The sequence below is a fragment of the Gavialis gangeticus genome, unplaced genomic scaffold (assembly GCF_001723915.1).
Source record: "Gavialis gangeticus isolate Ggan-Ray unplaced genomic scaffold, GavGan_comp1, whole genome shotgun sequence".
Taxonomy (NCBI): domain Eukaryota; kingdom Metazoa; phylum Chordata; order Crocodylia; family Gavialidae; genus Gavialis; species Gavialis gangeticus.
In genome coordinates this window covers 23,443,379-23,461,645 of record NW_017729034.1, presented here as the reverse complement: position 1 = coordinate 23,461,645, position 18,267 = coordinate 23,443,379, and positions in this window count along the sequence as shown.

Here is an 18,267-nt window from a genome sequence, read left to right as displayed (position 1 = left end):
AAAGATATTGCTGTCCATCACAGTTTTCAAGATGGCTAGGAAAATGTTCTACCATACCCCTATTCAGCAAACTGGGACCACCTTTCCTGAACATTGTCAGTGATATTGGGAACAGTAAATGAAGCCCTATCTGCACCAGAAACATCTGTGTCATGGAGATCAGGTGGTTGTGTCCTAGGAGATCTCAGAATTCAGAAACAGAGGCTTAGTGCTAGGGTAGGTAACAGAACTTAAATGACTACATCTACACCGCATAGGCATCAGTGCAGTACTGAACCAGCTCCCAGAGTTCTCTATCCAAACTGGGATCGATGTCAAACCTGAAATGTATTGTCTATGAACTACAATCCTGGCTTTGGTCATTCTAAAGTCCTCATGAGTAGCCTAGAGAGGAATATTCCCAGGATATGTTATGGGTTATAATAGTCCCCCATATAATTAGATGAAACTGGTTTTCTGTTCTGTCCCCTTTCCCTCTTGTGTTTTAATTGTTTTCAGTATGTCACTCAGCTATCCAAGACAGTTTCACTTGCTGGTTTCATTCTGCTGAATAATCTTCCTCTGATTCACAACCCAACAGGCTTAGCACCTACTTTTCCAAGCACATATGGACACATACACACACACAAATATGTGAACATGCATATACTTACACAGACAATCTATAGTAATCTTTCTCCTACTCTCAAGAAAAACAACCAATTTGTGTGAGGTTTGGGCAAATGCTACTCACTCCTTACTTTCTATTTATAGCAAACCCTTCAGTCTTTACCCAGGCAAAGCATCCACAGATGTTATCCAGAATTTTCATCAGCAAGCTGCAATGACCACCTAAATAGTGGGCCTAAACTACATGACATTGTCCCTTTCAAAAAAACTTAGCTATAGTTATGCCTTTTAGGAGGTTATATTGCTATCTATGCAGGAATAAGCTGTGATTCTTGTTTCCCCCAACTGTTGCACCAGCTGGGGTCAAAATTAAATTAATCTCTCCCAGATTTGCATTCGCAGCATGGAGTTCACCACTCCATGTCTCTTAAATATATCTGTCAGTTTCCATCATACAAAAGGGCCTTCACTAGAGCAGTGGCCCTGACATTTGTAAATTAGCTTCCCTTTTTGGTGTTGAAATGAAAAGAGACGTCTAATTTGTGAGCGAAAACATGTGTCATTTCTTAGGGAGGTCCAGAAGCACAAAATACAATTAACACCTCGAAGAACATCATGCCCGGGATTCAGCAGCAGCTGACGAGTAAAATGTAATGAAAACAAATAAAATCAGTTGTTCTAATACCACAACTCAAGTGGCAAGTGTAATCTTCTCCTTTTATCTTTGGTTGGAATTGCTTTCCCGCAACAGCTTTCGTTATGAAAATGTGGCATTTCTCAGCACCAGAATATTAAGGCAACACATGCCCACAGGGGTCCAGATCATTTTAACAAGGAACAAACAATACAGAATACAGCTTTTATGTTTTCTCCAAGCTAACACCTGCTTTGCAGCAAATGAACTATTGTAATGATAAGCATCACAAGTTGCACATATTCGGGCTGGGATGCATTGCAATGGCTTTTTTTTCCCCTTCTTCTAACCCAAGAGGCATCTTCCTGCCAATGCTAGCTGTTAGAACCTCAAAACTTCTGGTAAAGGGTGGCGGGCAGAATCTGGTTTTTGTGGAGATGTCCAACTTGCAGAATGATCCTGAACTCTGTGTCTAGGGACATAAATTATACATAAACTGGTATAAGTGATTGGAAACTGGTTCAAATCTGTAACACAACAGAAGTTCAGTGCACATAAACCATTTTCGAAATGTCTGAAACCAGTTTAAGATAAACATGGTTGAATGTAGTATCCAACTTAACTGATTTAGGTTAAGTCAGTTTATTGAACTTCAGTCCCAGATCCCCTCCAGATTCAAGTTAACTCACAGTACCCCAGCATCCCAAGGTGCTTTGCACCTCCCCTCAAACCCCTCCCCACCTCTTGCAGGGTGGGCAGGCTAGCCTTGGTCCAGGCTGTCTGCTCCAGCTGAGCAGGGAGGCATGCTCTAGTGCCGTCTGGCTTCTGGCCTGAGCCACAGCAGGCATTTGGCTGCATTTCCAGAATCAGTCTATGCAGGTTAGACTAACTTGCAAAGATTGAATCAATTCAGGCTCCGGCTTTTTGACTGTCTGTACTTAGCCTGTGTGGGACTGTAAGGTCTTCTAAGCCTGAGTATTTTCCTTGGTACTTTCCTTGGGCAGAGTGAGTAGATAGAGTTGCTCAGACTCCATGGTAATGAAGCCTGGTATGAGGGACCAAACACAAAAGAGAGAAGGTAAAGGAGGGAGAACATATGATATGGATCCATTGGTGAGGAAGAATTGTACAGATTTGCAAAGAAAAGTTCGTTAACGCTTTCCAGCCCTTTTCAGCTGTGTTTCTCCAACCACTTTACAGAAGAGAGGAAGTATCTTTAGCTCTTATTCATAATTGAAGTACTGAGCACTTAAGTGATTTGTCCAAGGTCACATACTAGTCAATGGCAGAACCAGGAAAAGCTCCTAACCCCAGCCCCTTTAGAAGATCCACCAGAGCAAGAGCATACTGGGGGGCACCACACCAGAGCTGCACACCAGAGCTTCCTGTCAACCTGCCTCGAAAGATGAGATGAATAGTTACATGCAGTATTCTCTGCTGGTTTGTCCAGCCAAGTTTTAAATACCTCTACTAAATACTGAATGAAGGGTGCCCCAGTCTGAATATATACCTACAGTGGAGGCTTCCTGAGTCCTGATATATTCTCAATCTGTTTAGCAGTAGACAGGCATGCATGATTGTTGTGGAGAAGGAATGCAATCGCCTATGAATAGTTTAATGCAGCTTACTTATTGAGATAGCCAGTGTAAATTATATTAAGTTCTGTTGAACCTTCACAATATGCCTATAATGCTTGAATTCAATGGAGATTGTCCGGAAGTCAGCTCTGCTGCTCCCTGGATATGGGCACCCAGGGTTGTATATGAAATACAATAGGGAAAACTGTTAGCTTTGAGACTCCTGGTTACCTTCTTCTAACAGCAGAAACCCTTGTTTTGCCAAAGCTGGGAGTTACCTAATCAAAAAGTTATAAGCAACTGGGAGCTGCAGGATCTGGACATAAGTCAGACCTTTTAAAGTAAATCATAGTGAATACCCAGGGGACTGCAACTAGCTGGGTAGACTCAAGTGATTCCATCCTGATCCAGGAGACAGATAGGCTAGGGACAGAAGTTAGACATAAAATGGTTTAAGTGATCAGAAACTGGTTTAAACCTGTAACAGAACAGAAGTTCAGTGCACATAAACTGGTATCAAAATGACTGAACCTGGTTTAAGATAAACCTGGTTGAATGTAGCATCAGACTTAACTGATTTGGGTCAATCTGGTTTATGAAACTTCTGTCCCAGACTCCTTCCTGGTTTAGGTTTAATTACAGTCCCCCAGGATCCCAACATACTTTCCAGCCCTGGGATGGGATGGGCTGGGCTGGGCTGGGCTGGGCTGAGCTGGGCTGTCTGCTCCAGCAGAGGAGGGTTGTGGTGGGGGGAGGCAGGAGCTGCCCCCACCAGGCAAATCCCTGCTGGGGTGTTGGGCCAGGAAGGGGGGTTAAACTTCCCTTCCCCTGAGTACAGACCTGCCCTGCCCTGCTAAAAACTTATTGCTGGCTATGACTGTGGATTACAAATCCCAGAGGCACCTGGAAGCAGGGAGAGGAAGTGATGAGCAACTCTGCTGCTATGATTGTGGACTGCAAATCCCAGAGACCTTGGGGGCAGCAGGAAAAGAAAGCAAACACATAGCCCATGCTGATTATGTGCCAGAGAGCTGTGCTGTAGTGCCCCCCAGCTTCTGGCCAGAGCCAGTGCAGGTATGTGATTGCACCTCCTCAGTCATAAGTGAATGTCTGTCCAGCTGTTTCTCAGTTTAATCTCTGCATCTTAGACTAACCTGCAAAGACTGAATTGATTCAGCCTCGGGCTTTTTGACAGTTTGTACTTAGCCATAAAGGCCTGAGACCTGGGCCTGCTGTGAGACCAGGAAAGGTTGGAGGTACAGTTACCCTGGAAATGTTGATAGGATCAGCATCACAAAAACAACTATCATTGTGTACCTGGTGGTCACCAGTCTATACAGAGACACTAGGGGCTGAATGAACCTAAGACTGATCTTTCTTTGAGGTTAGCGTTAACTCCCAGGAGCTCGTGTGTCAGTCAATACAGCTTAGCAATAGGTAAGACACTAAAAGAGACAACCAGGGTCTGGGCTGGAGAGTTAGGAGATCAAGGGGTGGGGGTCATAAGAATGAATGGTGACAAGCTAACTTCAGTTAGGTGGAGTTCACATGGGATTTGAAATACTATGCATCTCGTGCCTGGAATGAGTTTAGCCTGACCAGAGGAAGTATGTAATGAATGGACCAGTATGTGTTATATCTCACCCTTTCCATACCCCAGAGCACATCTCTGTTACAAAACCTGGTTCCTTCACTCAACTGATATCAGTGCTCCTGCTTTTAGCTCTGGAGATTCCCAGTTCAATCCCTGGCATTCGACAGCATGATAGACATTACACACTGTAGGTGCCAGTGCTCTGCTCACTCCGTGGAGGATGAACAATGGATTTCAGTCTGCAGAGCAATCCAGGTTCCTTCAGTATCACTGAGTTCACTTATACCAACAAAAATAAAGCTGGAAGGAGGCTGGCTTCAGTTTAAAATTTAGAGTTCAGGATGGACTATTGATGCGGCTTTATCCTAGATAGTAAATCTATATGCACCTTCCTTGGAAACCAAGTGGAGACCTTGAAAAGGATGGAAGAAGAAAAAGGATTCTGCATGCATCTACACAGAGACCAGAAGAGGAAAGAAAGCTCTGCAGGACCTGACACTGACAAGACCAAAAGGAAATACAAATGTCACTGAGCAAGAATAGACCCTGTGAAATGATTTCTTTGCCTCTTGATCACTTTAATTTCCTTGAGGAATTCTGATGTGTTTGAAGGGGCTGAGATTGAAAGTGCAGAGGAAAACAATACTTTTTGCCATTTTTCTTTGTGTTTTTCCATTCCTAGATGGCTTGGAATGAAACCAAGATGCCTCCATCCCCCCACTTGACAAAGTTCTTATTTTTCAGACTTTCCAAAGACAGACTTCAGGGTTGTTATATGCACACACACGCAAACTGACAAGGAAGTTGAAACAATAGAATCCAGTGCTGTTAAATGACATAGAAGAAAACTGTATCTCTTCTCCCCTGCTTAAGGTGAGGAGCTCATAACTCCTGTCCTGAAAGAATCATTATCACCCACTCAAATGCTGTTTCAGGATCACATAGCAAAACTTAAAATGGGTAGAGGGAGAATTCCCATCAATCAGTGGCTTCTCGCAAGGAAAGTGGAAGAGTTTTTGGTAAAATAACAACTCTTATCTGAAAAACGAATCCATTTTAGTGTGCCATGAAGCTGTTTGCAGAAGCTCTTCGCTGCTCCCTAATAGGATATATCTAAAAAAAACATAATCACATACCATCTCAAGTGGAAGGTGTTTTCTTTAATGAAGAGCAGCTATCTGCAGACAAATAAATATGCTTCCATTCAGCTCACGTTCCAGTTTTGTCTCTCTTGTTTACCAGGAACCACCATCTACCCAGTGCCCAGAGACATCCGGTGACTGAATAATTGACTGAAAGTAAACATGACAAATGTTTAACACATTCTCTTCTGGCATCCATGTGTGTAGATTTGGTTTGATGAAAAATGACCAGATTAGATAGTGAAATCCTCTCTATCTCCAGAGAAACAGGAGTAATCTGACAAATATAAGTTACCAGAGAAACACAGACTGCACCAACAAATGTGCCTCAGTCCTTTGGAGGGTCTTCAGTCTCCATTCAGTCCTTGGCTGCTCTCTAGAGGCTGCCAACAAGGGAGCCAATTAGTCCTAATGATGGCAGTGGTGATTTAGGGATCTGGACAACTCCGTGTAAGGAAATGATGGGTGCTGTCAAATCAGTGAAATGTAAAATCATCCATATAGCAATGCAGGCCTGCTACCTAGTTAGAGACACTCAGGTGTCCAGAAATAAGTAATACAATTCTTACTACCTAAATCTATCACAATAAGTATTTCTAATTATATCTACCCTTGTTGCATAATGCCCTGATTCAGCAAAGAACTTTAGCACATGCACAGTCCCCTTGAAATATATGAGAATTCTTCCATGTTCTTAATTGCTTTGTTGGATTAAGGCCAAATAGTATTAAATAAAATCCATATATTGTGATATCCCCCAAACTCTCCTGGACAGAATCCCACCAACTGCTAGAAGAGGCCTGGGTTCCTCTTGCTATTGTAAGTACTATCAGTATTTAGCAGCTGGGTATCATGACAAACAGACAGATATTTGACTCTGATTGTGATGCTTCCTTAAATCACTCTGAATCTTTAGAATGCCTTACAAAGCTGTATCAGGATCTGGGTGGGGGTGGAAATCACAAGCTGTATTATGATTTTCTATTTCCTAAAATAAAGTGTCCATCTTTTCTCTCTCTCTCTCTTTTCTTCTGTACCTATCTTTCTTTTCACTATTTTAATCCTTACTCCATGAGTATAGCTTTTAGTATAATCTCAAACACTTCTTAGTTAAGCTATTGTACAGCAGAAATGAAGGTCTCTCTTTAATGACATTTAATGAAGGTGTAAGGAAGGGAGAGGAAAGCCACAGTACTGCACAGTTGTTCGTTTAAGCTTAGCAATAGGTAAAATGCTAGAAAGCAACAACCAAGGTCTGGGCTAGAGAGTCACAAGATCAAGAGATGGGGCAGAAGAATGAATGGTGACTGACTAACTTTATCCACATCTTTCCAGCAATAACGGACTCTTGATAACTGGGGTGCAATGGACATAACACAGAATTCAAAGTAAGCCCCACCAGTCTTTATAGGCCATTGATGGTAGATGATCCATGCAAAATATAACACAATAGGGCCAAATTTTCCCATTAACTTTAATGGAGTAACCAATAACCTTTGGGGATGGGATTAAGCCCCTGATGTTGATGTTTCTTGTGATGAATGATAGAAGGTTTTTGTCCTGTTAGCCAAGCCCTGTTAGCTCTTTTCAGTTGACCACACCTGCTATGTTATGGGTCATAGACATGGGCAGATCTACAGTTCTGAAAAGGGGTGAAGATGGTCAGATGCATCCTCACATATGAAATATACATATCTTTTTCCAATTAAAAATAAACAAAAAAAATACTAACATACTAGGGGCCTAGGGCTGTATTATTCAGTTTAAAATTGAAACAAAAACAAATATAACTTCACTGGAATGAGTTTAAAACAATCTGCAGGGCTGGGAAATAGGAGCTTCATTACTAGGAGCAGCTAACAGACAGCAGAATTGCAGAACAAAGGCTATCTTGACTGGTGAACCATCAAAACCATTAAAAAGAAGAGAGGGTCATCAACACCTGTGGAATGAAGAGTTTAGAAGGGATTTAGAAGGTAGATTATAATGAGCCATGAAGTCAACTGACTCCCTCAGCACTGCCTGACTAGAAATGCTGCTGCCACTTGGTTGGTTTTAAACTTTGGGTGGACCAGGAATCAAAGTGGGGATACAAGTGTACCAGTTCACCCCCCCACATCCTTCTTCCCCGCCCAGATCCACCCTTGTTCATAGATATGCAGAAAGCAAACTCACAGGGCAGTGATCTGACAGTGCGATGGTTTTGGGGGCCCAGACTATTTTACAGTGGGCATAATACCACCCAACAGCTACACAATGGGTTCCACTGCTAGGTACCGATGATAAAATGCCAACTGCCCTGGCTGGATGCCTCACTGAACTAGAATCGTTTCGAGACTTACTGGTTCTGAATTGGTTGCCCCTGGGGAGGCCCCAGCTCCTGTGGGTTTTCTTTCGATGGGTGCCTGGCAATAGAGGCAACATGCACTTACCTGTTCTCAAATGGCCACGACTGCCTGCCTCTAGCGCTAACTTAATGAGAGCTACCTGCAAAGCTGACAGCAAGGTTTCCCATGCCAATCAGGTATGGAACAGGAGAGCCATTTCCAGGGCACTCCATTCCCATCAGTGTTCGTGGCCTGTAATTAGCTCCACAGGAACAGCCATGGCTACTGTTATAATTCAAAGTTGGGAGTGAATTCACTTCTCATGACAGAGAGGGAAGGGATAAGTGGGTTTGGTACACATATAGTGCTGTCAGGGGCAATATAAAATTTTCTCCCTATGGCTCTGACAGTGCAGAACAACCCTGGCCTGTAGAAGATCTTAATATTCCAGTCTTGGATTCACTATTACGTTTGCTACCACTTCTCAAAGCTTGACCTACAGCTACTTCTTCAGCCCCCTTTCCACCTTCTGAGCTACCTCACAGCTTTCCATACTCCCAGCAGACCTGACTGGAAGCAAACTTTGCTTATCCAGTCCTAACCTCCACATATACTCCTCTGCCAATATCACTTTATCCTAAAATGTTAGGGTTTTGAATCAGAGAAGTTGAATCAGAAAACATGGGCCCAGGAGCATCTTGATAGAGTTCATGACCTTTCCCTTGAGAGCCACAGTTTGGAAACAAAGCAGTCAAGGTATAGTTTGTGTCTGAGAAATCATCCCCCTGTATGTCTGAGTGACCAGCAGTTCATCACACTGGCACGCACATGCAGCTTTTAGTGCTCTCCATGGCCACATCCAGACAAGTGTGGCTATGCAGTGTGGTGCTGTGGACCCATCAGTGGCACCACACACCACACATTCAGGTGTTTCCCATGCTACTACCTTTTTATCTTGTAGCACAGGTGGGTTTTTTGACCCTGGGAGATCCCCGGGTCAAACAAAGCTGCGCAGAAAAAAAGCGGGACAGCACACATGGAAGCAGTGCACACCACCCAAAATCAGAGCCTGAAGGTGTGTGGCAAAGGCATTCTCATTCTCTGTGACTATCACAAATACTGACACACACAAGCCTTAATCACCAATCAATCCCCATTTCTTTGGATTGCTGATCCTTAAATATTTGATGACTTCATAGAAGTAAGCCACAGATCAGGAGACACTGTAAACAGGTCAGGTTTCCACCTGGAGTACATACACATTGGGGAAAGGCCAAATTTCACTTCTTCTAGGATTTCACTTTACTTGTCATTCTCAGTATAACCAGACTTTGCATTTGTCATGGTATCATTTGTGCTGCGACAATGTAAAAAACCCAGGAACCCCATAAACCTTCCTGGGTTAGACCCCTTCAGTCCCTGGTGAATGTGAGCATGCCATGGGACTAGCCTGACCCCAGCAGGTTTGTGCAGCATGTCCTCAAGTGGCAGCAGGCACAACTAGACAATTCAGGCTGTAGGCTTCACCTGCATTATAGGTGGGGGTGCTTGCTCCTGCTCCTGCTCCTGCTCCTGCTCCTGCTCCTGCCTCAGGGGACCACTGTAAGACTGTGAAATCCCATGACAGCATGTGCCCCCAGAGTGTACTGGACAGTTCCACTTGTGAGTTGAATTGTGGGGCAGTGTGGCAAGCACCAAGGATGCTTTCCCTCTGCAGGGTCAAGGAAACCCTCACAGACTCCCTGAACATCTTGTTTATTCACTCAGCAATGCATGCACAGTGCTCCTCAGCCTTTGCATGCCACCTGATAAGCCATGTAGCAGTGTGCCATGACTCCTTGATCCTGTGCCTGACCATGACCAAGCACTGGTGCTGGTACACACACTCTTTCTCCCTCCATTGCTGGGCCTCCACAGCACAGAAGTAGTTGGCTTTCTCCAGAGGAGCCAGCATGCCCATCTTTGTGCAGGTGCAGGGTCTTCCTCTGCCAGGTGCCAGTCTCTGACCAAGTCCTGAGGCTGTTATCTGTTCCCCAGGTGTCATTGCCACCAGCTGCAAATGTCAGGTGTCAAAAGAGGGTCAAAGCCGTCCAGCCAAGGGACAGGTCTTATCTTCCCTGCTGATTCTCAGCTGGTAACTCCGCTCCCTCGTGCTCCCTGGTGACCTGGTTCAGCAGAGTAGGGGGCATGCTTGGGCAGCCATGGGGCAAACAACCATGGGATACAGCCAGAGTCCCTAACTCCCACCGGGGCTGTAAAACATAGTGGGCCAGCTGAGGTGGGTGGGGGTGGAACCACACTCAATGAAATGAGCCCTGCCCCTTTGGATTGGTGATGAGCATGATCTATTGCACTGGAACCCTCTAATGCCCCTTGTCTATAACCTCAGGACGCTGGCATCCTGGCCAATGTCATGCTAACCCACCTAATCCCATAGTGAGGGTGACCTTTGTTCAGTGCTGCATGTCCAGTCCAGTGGTCTTTGCTTGCCTCTGACTGCAAGAGATGGTGGTCCCTGATGACTGAGTTGCAGAGAAGGCGGGCATGCTACAGTGGGGCACCAGTGCATTTGGCTCTTCACTGAAATGACAGAGAATGCCTAATGGTGTACCTCACTACCCACTATGACCTCCTTGCATGGTCTGACAGGCTCGCTATGAGGGGTATGATTGATTTTTCTCTAGTTAACTGTCAGCTAATAACTCACAAAGGCTGTATGCAGGTGGCTGCTGCACTGCTCAAAACACACAGCTTGAGAATGTGAAGGAGGTAGACATCCCCCTCCCTGCAGGGACGGATTAAGATTCATTGGGTCCCTGGCCCTGGCCCCCCAAACCAGGCCCTGCCCCACAGCTATGGGCTCTGTCCCCAGCCAGCGCAGTGGGAGCAGCAGCTGGAGCAGGATTTGTTGCCCCTCAGGCCCAGGGCAGGAGCCAGTGCTGGGGGTGCAGAGCTGCTGCCCGCTGTGTGTGTGTGGTGCAGACTGACCTCTGGGAACAGCCCATCACCCTGCTGCAGCTCAGCCTGGCTGTGGTGGTGCCCGGCAGCCACAGCCCACTGTATCATGCATGTCCAGCCCAGCCCAGCTGCTGGTTTTGTCCACTAAGGCAGGAGCCCCCAGGCTCAGACCCAGCTGACCCATGCATTAATCTGCCTTTTTTTTTTTAATTAATCTGCCTATGCTTCCCCTACCCACTCCTGTCTTGAGGGGATCAGCACACTGCAGCTGTGAAGAGCCCACAACCAAGCTGTATGTAGCATACTGAAGGACTATGGTGAGAGGGCCCAAAAATATTTTAGGGGTGAGGGATTTGCTGCCACCTCCTCCGCATGGACTACCCTGTGACTCCACGTGGCCTGCTTGTCCTGTGATATCTGTTCAGACCTCCTATGTGATAGCTTGGGGAAAAGTGTTAGTATCCCTTATCTTGAAAACCTTTTTGGGGGCTTTATCCCATAACAAGTGACAGGGACATCTGGACACCTGCTTATGCTTTGTTCTGGGAGAAACTTTTTCTCCCAGAACAAGGGTGATGTCTATTCATAGCCTCAGAGAACATAACTCTTAGCCTATGCTTTTCTCTCTGCATGCTGCTGTCTCTAGGATTTTCCTTCAGGGCCTTGCTGTCTTTGCCTATCATTTCCTCCGCCTCTGAGAGAAGGGCACTTGAAACCTTTTATACTTCTGGACTGGAGCTAATTTAACACATCTTACTTACCCCTCATTATGACTAAGTAAAAGTACCTCTGTTTCCAAATGGAAACAGCCACCCTATTATTGACATGTGCATGTTAATTTTTTCTTGCCTCCTGACTTATTATCAAGAGTAGAAAATACTAACTTCATGCAGGGTTTATGAACTGGTGTGGAGACAGAAGACCCAAGTAAAAGAGTCCAATGCCATGTCACAAAACAAATGTCCTTAGGGAAAAATCTAGACGATGCTAAACATTCTCCACTCCAATTCATTGCACTAGTGCTCAAGGCCTGGAAGAATAGAGCCTCAGCAGCAGCCTTTGCACTGGGAATTCTACCTGAGTATAATCCTCACAAGACGAATTCATCTTGGGAGCACAGACTGCATCCACATGAGACATAAGCATCACACCGGTACTAGAAAATTAAAATGAATTGCAAGGTACTAAAGGGAGAGTCAAAGAAATTGCACTGGAACAAGCTGTAGTTACAGCACTGGAGGAGCTAAAGAGCCCCCACTGATCTGTTTTACAAAGCTCATTTTTTAAGAGACATTGAAAGCCAATGCAGGAAAGTCTCCATGCTTTAAGTCAAAGGAGTCATTTTGATCTGAACATTTAAAGCAAGGGCACTTTTTTTTTGTGGTTTTAACTTATTCTCCAACTTCCATAACTCATTGCCTTAGCTGATGCTTTCTTTGCATGTGTGAAGAGTAACTGGTTTTGCTGAAATTTGGTTGGTGTCTCCTGAGATGCCCTGCAGCACCACAATACACCCTGCAAGATTTGGCAACACCAACACCAGAAGCAGTGGCCTGTGCAGAATATTGGGAGCAGACCATATAGAAAGGTTGGACTGGAGACATGACAATGAAGACTGGTTTTGTCAGTATTTTTCCAGAGGATAATTAATTCAGTAGACAGCTGCAATTATAATGTCTTTTGACTGGTTGTTTCAGCTGACACTGCATTTACCTGAGAAATGATTTGGGAAGTGGAGCCTGACATCTAGGATGCCTAGGTTCTATTCCTGACTCTGCCACTGATATACTGTGGGAGCTCAATTGAGTCATTTAGGATAAAGTTTTCAACCTCAGCTGGTCTAAGGTTAAGACAAGTCTATATTTACGCTAATTCAGTAGAAGCTACAGAGCACCTATAAATTGATGAGATGTGAGCTTGCCTAACACTTCTGACAATCAGGCAGATTGTATTCAATACCTAAGTATATTGTTTAAATACCTTATTTTCAAGATAATATAAGGTGGTGGGGGATTAGTGTGTAGCTTTGTTTCTTATTTGCTGCATGAGACAGACATGAAAAGTTACTTGGGTACTTTTTAAATTTAAAACTGACACAGATGATTTTGAAAAATAAAGTGCCTGTATTAGAACTTTAGAAAAGATTTCTGTTTTTTTTCTCATTACAAATCCAAGCCCTGCTTACACTGGAAGTTTTTATAGAGACGGGAGAAATTCTGAAATGAGGGCATCAACTTGAATCAAGAGCCTGAAGACTGTGCAACAGAGGGAAAGATGGTTGGTTTGGTTAATGATCATTTAACTCAAATCACTAATGAAACTCCCTGAACTGTTTTAAGAGCCTCCAATAACTTTTACCTTTACTCCCATGACATCAGCACTAGGGACAAGGATGTTTTAGGGGCATTGCTTCCTCTGACCCTTTGATGAATGCCAGCCATGAGGGCTGAATGGCATTTGTAGTCTAAACATATGAGCATGAGAATTTTCCTCTGCTTCCTCCAAGTCCAAACCCTGCTTAAAATAGCACTAAGCAGAGGAGGCCAAGGGGCTTGTTTATTTTTCACTCTTACACAACTCAGAGCAAAGCAGAAATATTTTCTTCAGAATGGATTTTGCCTTGGAGAGATTTTCAATCAGAAGAGCAAGAGACATTGCCTGTCCCTAAGTCACACCCCTGTGTGAATCCACCTCACCTTCAGTTCATGAACACTGCCTGGTATGCAGCTCATTCAAATGATGACAATGCTTTATTGTCTTTCAATATATCCTGAACACTGTGTTCAGGCCCAGTGTTGGAGCCTCCAGGGCTATAATAATGACTGCCATCTTCCTCTGACACCCTCTACTCTGGTTATACTATGGTACAGATATCTTCAACGAACAAGTTCTGATACATGATCACTTTCACCTCTGTCCTCTACAGGAGACAGCAACACCATGCATACGAGCTAGGAACTTGCTTCCTATTTCTCCTGGGTCTGTTTGCCTAGTGCAGTGGTGTCAAAAATGTGGTCCAGAGGCCATATCCGGCTGACAGAGTCTTTCAATGTAGTCTGACAGCTTCCAGTAGGCACCCAAAATTGGGAGCTGTGGCCTCCCACAGAATCTGAGGCTTTCATCCCTGCTGGGCACAGCCATCAGTGGTGAGCTTACCTGGACAGCACCACTGCTGCTGGACCCCCTTGTTGCTGCCACTGCCACCATGATGGTCACTGCGATAGCCCTCACACCCCAGATTCCACAAGAAGTCCCGTGGCCTGGATCCAGGCTAAGTCCTCCAAGCAAGTTTGACACCCCACGCCTAGTGCAATGCAATTGGCAGAGAGTAGCACCTCAGGGGAGGAACGCTGTCAACTGCAGAAGATGAGTGGTAACAGTTCAAATCTCATCTAAGATATTATCTTCATGGCTCTTCAGATGAACAGAAGTCTTCACCACTTGGTAGACCCCACCAAGAGCCAGATCATCCTTTATGTAGAAAGAACCCATATAGGGCACTAGAAACTCCATGAGTTTCCCCTCAATAGCTGCTACCCTCCCCCCCCAGCCAAAACCTTATAAGACGGGATCCATTGGCAGAAGGGATAATGCCACTGTTCACTTTCCCTTAATGAAGTTCTTATGGTTTCATAATCATACTCAGGTCTTCTGTATAGCATCCTTCATACACATCTCAAAATGCATCAAAGATTCACTTTGAAAAAAATTGTTTTGATGAAAAGTAATTTAATTTGTAATCAGTTTTTCCACTGGAAAAACCACCCAACCAGCTCTATGTTATTATCTATTTGAAAAGGGAAATCCCTAGGGATTAGTGACAGGCTGGATAGGGAAGAAAAGAAGAGTCAGACAGCAGGTAAACAAACATGAGACTAGCTAAGGAATGCAGTGATGCACAAGAGGAAGCAAAGGGAGATTGGAGGAATGGATTAGGGCTGGGTGGGTTGAAGATGGTAGGATGCTTGAGGGAAAGATCAGAACAATGGTTGTGGGTATGAGACAGAAGTCAGGGCTGGAGAAACAGAAACAGACAAGGGAAGAGTTCACAAAGAAGTTGATTGGATGGAGGCCAAAGCCCTGATAGACACCAGCAAGGAAAAAGCTTCTTTAAAACAAGCTCCACCTCTGGCTTGCAAGCCAAATGCAGCCCATTGAACCTTGGAATCAGGCCTGCGGGGCTCCCCAGGGGTCAGGAAATTTGGCGGCGGGGGAGCAATGGCAGTAGCACCACCTTTCCCTGCTGCCAAAATCCCAGGCCCCACAGGGCAGATCAGAGTTAGGCCACAACCCTGTTCCTGCCCAGCCAAATCAAGGCCAGGTTATGCTCCCTTCCCCTGCACAGCTGGACTGGGGATGGCATGCCCTCCCACTTCACAGCCAGATGCGGCCCCGCAGCACCTGCATTATGCACCAGATTGGATCCACCAGCCAGATCCGGCCGGCGGAGGGATCTTGTATTGCCCATCTGGCTCACTGAAGAAGATTGAGCACCACTGCTTTAGAACATCAAATTCTATCCCTCCATCCCTCCTAGGCAGGGGATGCCTTGCTTATTAGTGACACTTCCATCTGCAAACAATGACATACACAGGACCAGCCTTGGCAGAGAAGTGACTCAGCCAGAGCCAGGCTGCTCTCCAAGTCACTTTTTCACTAGAAGGGCTGTTCTGCGACCAGAGTCAGTCTTTGGACTAGAGAACCCATACATCCTCCAAACAAGGAGAGGGCTGGTAAATGAGAATATAAAGGATTAGCTCCAAGGACTCTATCACATGAAGTATTGCCCCCCTGCACACATACCCATATATATCTGGATCCCGAGACCAACCAAGCTAACACACTTAACAGGCTAGCTGTTGCAGCAGAGGCACGCACAGTAGCGACTGAGGAAACACGGCATCGAGCAGACCCCAGAGGAGATTTCATCAGTGTGAATAATAATAAGGTAGTTTTCTTTTTTTCATGTGTTCCCATAGCAACAAATGGAGGCGATTCTAATCTCCAGTATAAAACCCCCACTGAAAATGACATGGTTTTGGGGAGGGGGGGTTCAAACAAATTCCTGTGCTAAAATTTGCCTCCTGTCAGCAGCAGTCCCATTCAGACATGTGCAGCCAGTGCCCCCATGTGACCAGAAAGGAAAATTTCACCGAACCTGAAAACTCCAGTACTAGGTGCTTCTAGCATCAAATTTTAGAGCATAATACAAGAAAGGTGGAAAAGGCCTAGATGATCACTGAATCCATGTCTCTGCACCATGAAGTGTAATCCCATGACAGCTCTCACCAACTGCTATGTGATGAAATTCCTGACAGGTTGGATATTGAAGACCATTGTCAAATTTGAAGAGGATTCCAGCCCCAGGTACGAAGCTGGCATTTGAATTAAAATACTTGACATGACATGAGTCGAAAAGGCAATTGCCAAGGCCCCCCAGGCCTCTTAGTGTGCACTGGGACCTATGGCTGACTCATACAAGCCACAATCTTTAACTCCCATGCCATTTCCAGTCAAATCCAGATATAATACCTAGTAGAGTGAAAAGCAAAGCTCCTGTCAATTTTAGTGGGACCAGCACAATGTGCATTGTTTTTACCCATTTCTCCCATCACATAAAACGGTATGTTTAGTTACTGGAAAAATTGTGAAAAGTGTTCTACTGTCCAAACAGAGAGCACGATGTGCAGGCTTCTCAGCCACTGGAGAAAAGGGGAGTTAAACTGGGACATAAGTGCCTGTCCTGATCCTGGAGCCCAAGGTAGATGTAAGAATTGGGTTGGTGGTTATTTGTGTCTTCCTCTGAGACTTTTGTCAGGAAAGGAGTGAGAAGACTACCAGGCTGGTCTACAAATGCTATGACATTTCAGTGCCTCTTGTACCCAGATGCAGGTTTTGCAACTGTTTGCTTTTTGTGGACGGGATGTTACCACCCTTGTGGTTTGCTCAGAGGTACCATGGTATGTTACTACCACGCTTTCTCCTTCAGGCCAACAGACCCTGGGCTTCTGCCATTTCCCTGCTTCATTGCACGTTCTATATTTGTCTGGTGTGGCCACAAAGTCTGAAACATCACTATTGCATCCCCAGATTCTGCAGGGGCAGGGGAGGGGGTGCACATCTTACTCCCCTTTAATTACCGCAGCCCAAGCATTACTTAATCCGTGGCGGGAAAGGAACATCCTATCTTCCCTGACACTGCAGCACTAATAGGGTGCCATATAAAGAGACAGTCCCACGGCTTGCTCCCAGAAACTGTGACAATGCAAGCAATGTGCCAAAGGTTTTGAACTGCTTTCACTAAATGAGCGCCAGCCAACAATATTGGTGCTAATACCATAGTCTGGGCACAGTGGGGGCTGATTCTCGTCTCACTGGAGCTCAGAAGTCAGGCAGGACTCCATGGAAATACACCAAGAGAGATATCCCTATAGCAGGGGTGTCCAACCTTTTTGAACGTGGGGCCGGATCACAAACTTTATCACCCAGTGGGCTGGCGAGCCATATTCAAAGACCTCACTGGAAGTGGTATTACATGAGGAAGTGGTCACGTGACCTTTGACACCAATGAAGTTACAGGAAGTGACAATGAAATGGGTCTGGTAATGTGCCTAGGGAAGTTGTGATTTTCAGAAAGTATGTATGTTTGGTATGGTTTAGGAACAGGACATCATTTTTCTGTGCAGGGGGCTGGACTAGATTAGGGCTGCCCAGCTGACTACCTGCAGGCCACATGGCACTGCACGGCTGAGGATGGGGGTGTGCATGCTGCTGGAGCAGCCTGTGCAGTGAGGGGGTCCTAGGGGCCCACCACCACAGCATGCAGCCTGTGCAACACATGCTGGTGTTATCTGGGGCCCACAGCCTCACCACATCTGAACAGCCCTGGACTAGCTTATCCTTGAGATCCTTTACTAACTTGATTATGGTCATTGTGGTTAATTAAATAGAAATTGTAGGCATATACTGCAGAGATGTGGAAAAGATCTCAAGGATCCCCTCACTGCACAGGCTGCTCCAGCAGCATGCAGACCCCCATCCTCAGCCATGCAGGCTACATTAGCAGAACCTGAACCGCCAAGGAGGTGGCTGGAGGTAGAGCGCCTCTGGGCCGGGCTCCTCCTGCCTCCCACCCAGCCCAGCTTCGGCAACCGCACACCCCGCAGCCCCAGCCCAGCCCCAAGGCTCCCCGAGCTCTGCGCGGGAACTTACTTTGTGCCTCCATGCACCATGCATGCAGCAGGGTGCAGGCCATGCTGCAACGCCCCCAGCCACGTGCCGGGGGCAAGGGGCAGAGCCAGAGAAGAAGCTGCGAACACTGTCCCCAGCTCATCTAATCAGGCACGGCTGGAACAGCCCCATGCAGTACAGCCCTCGGGGCAGTGGCGGCAGAACCCGGCTCACTGATGAGCCCGGCCCCGCAGGA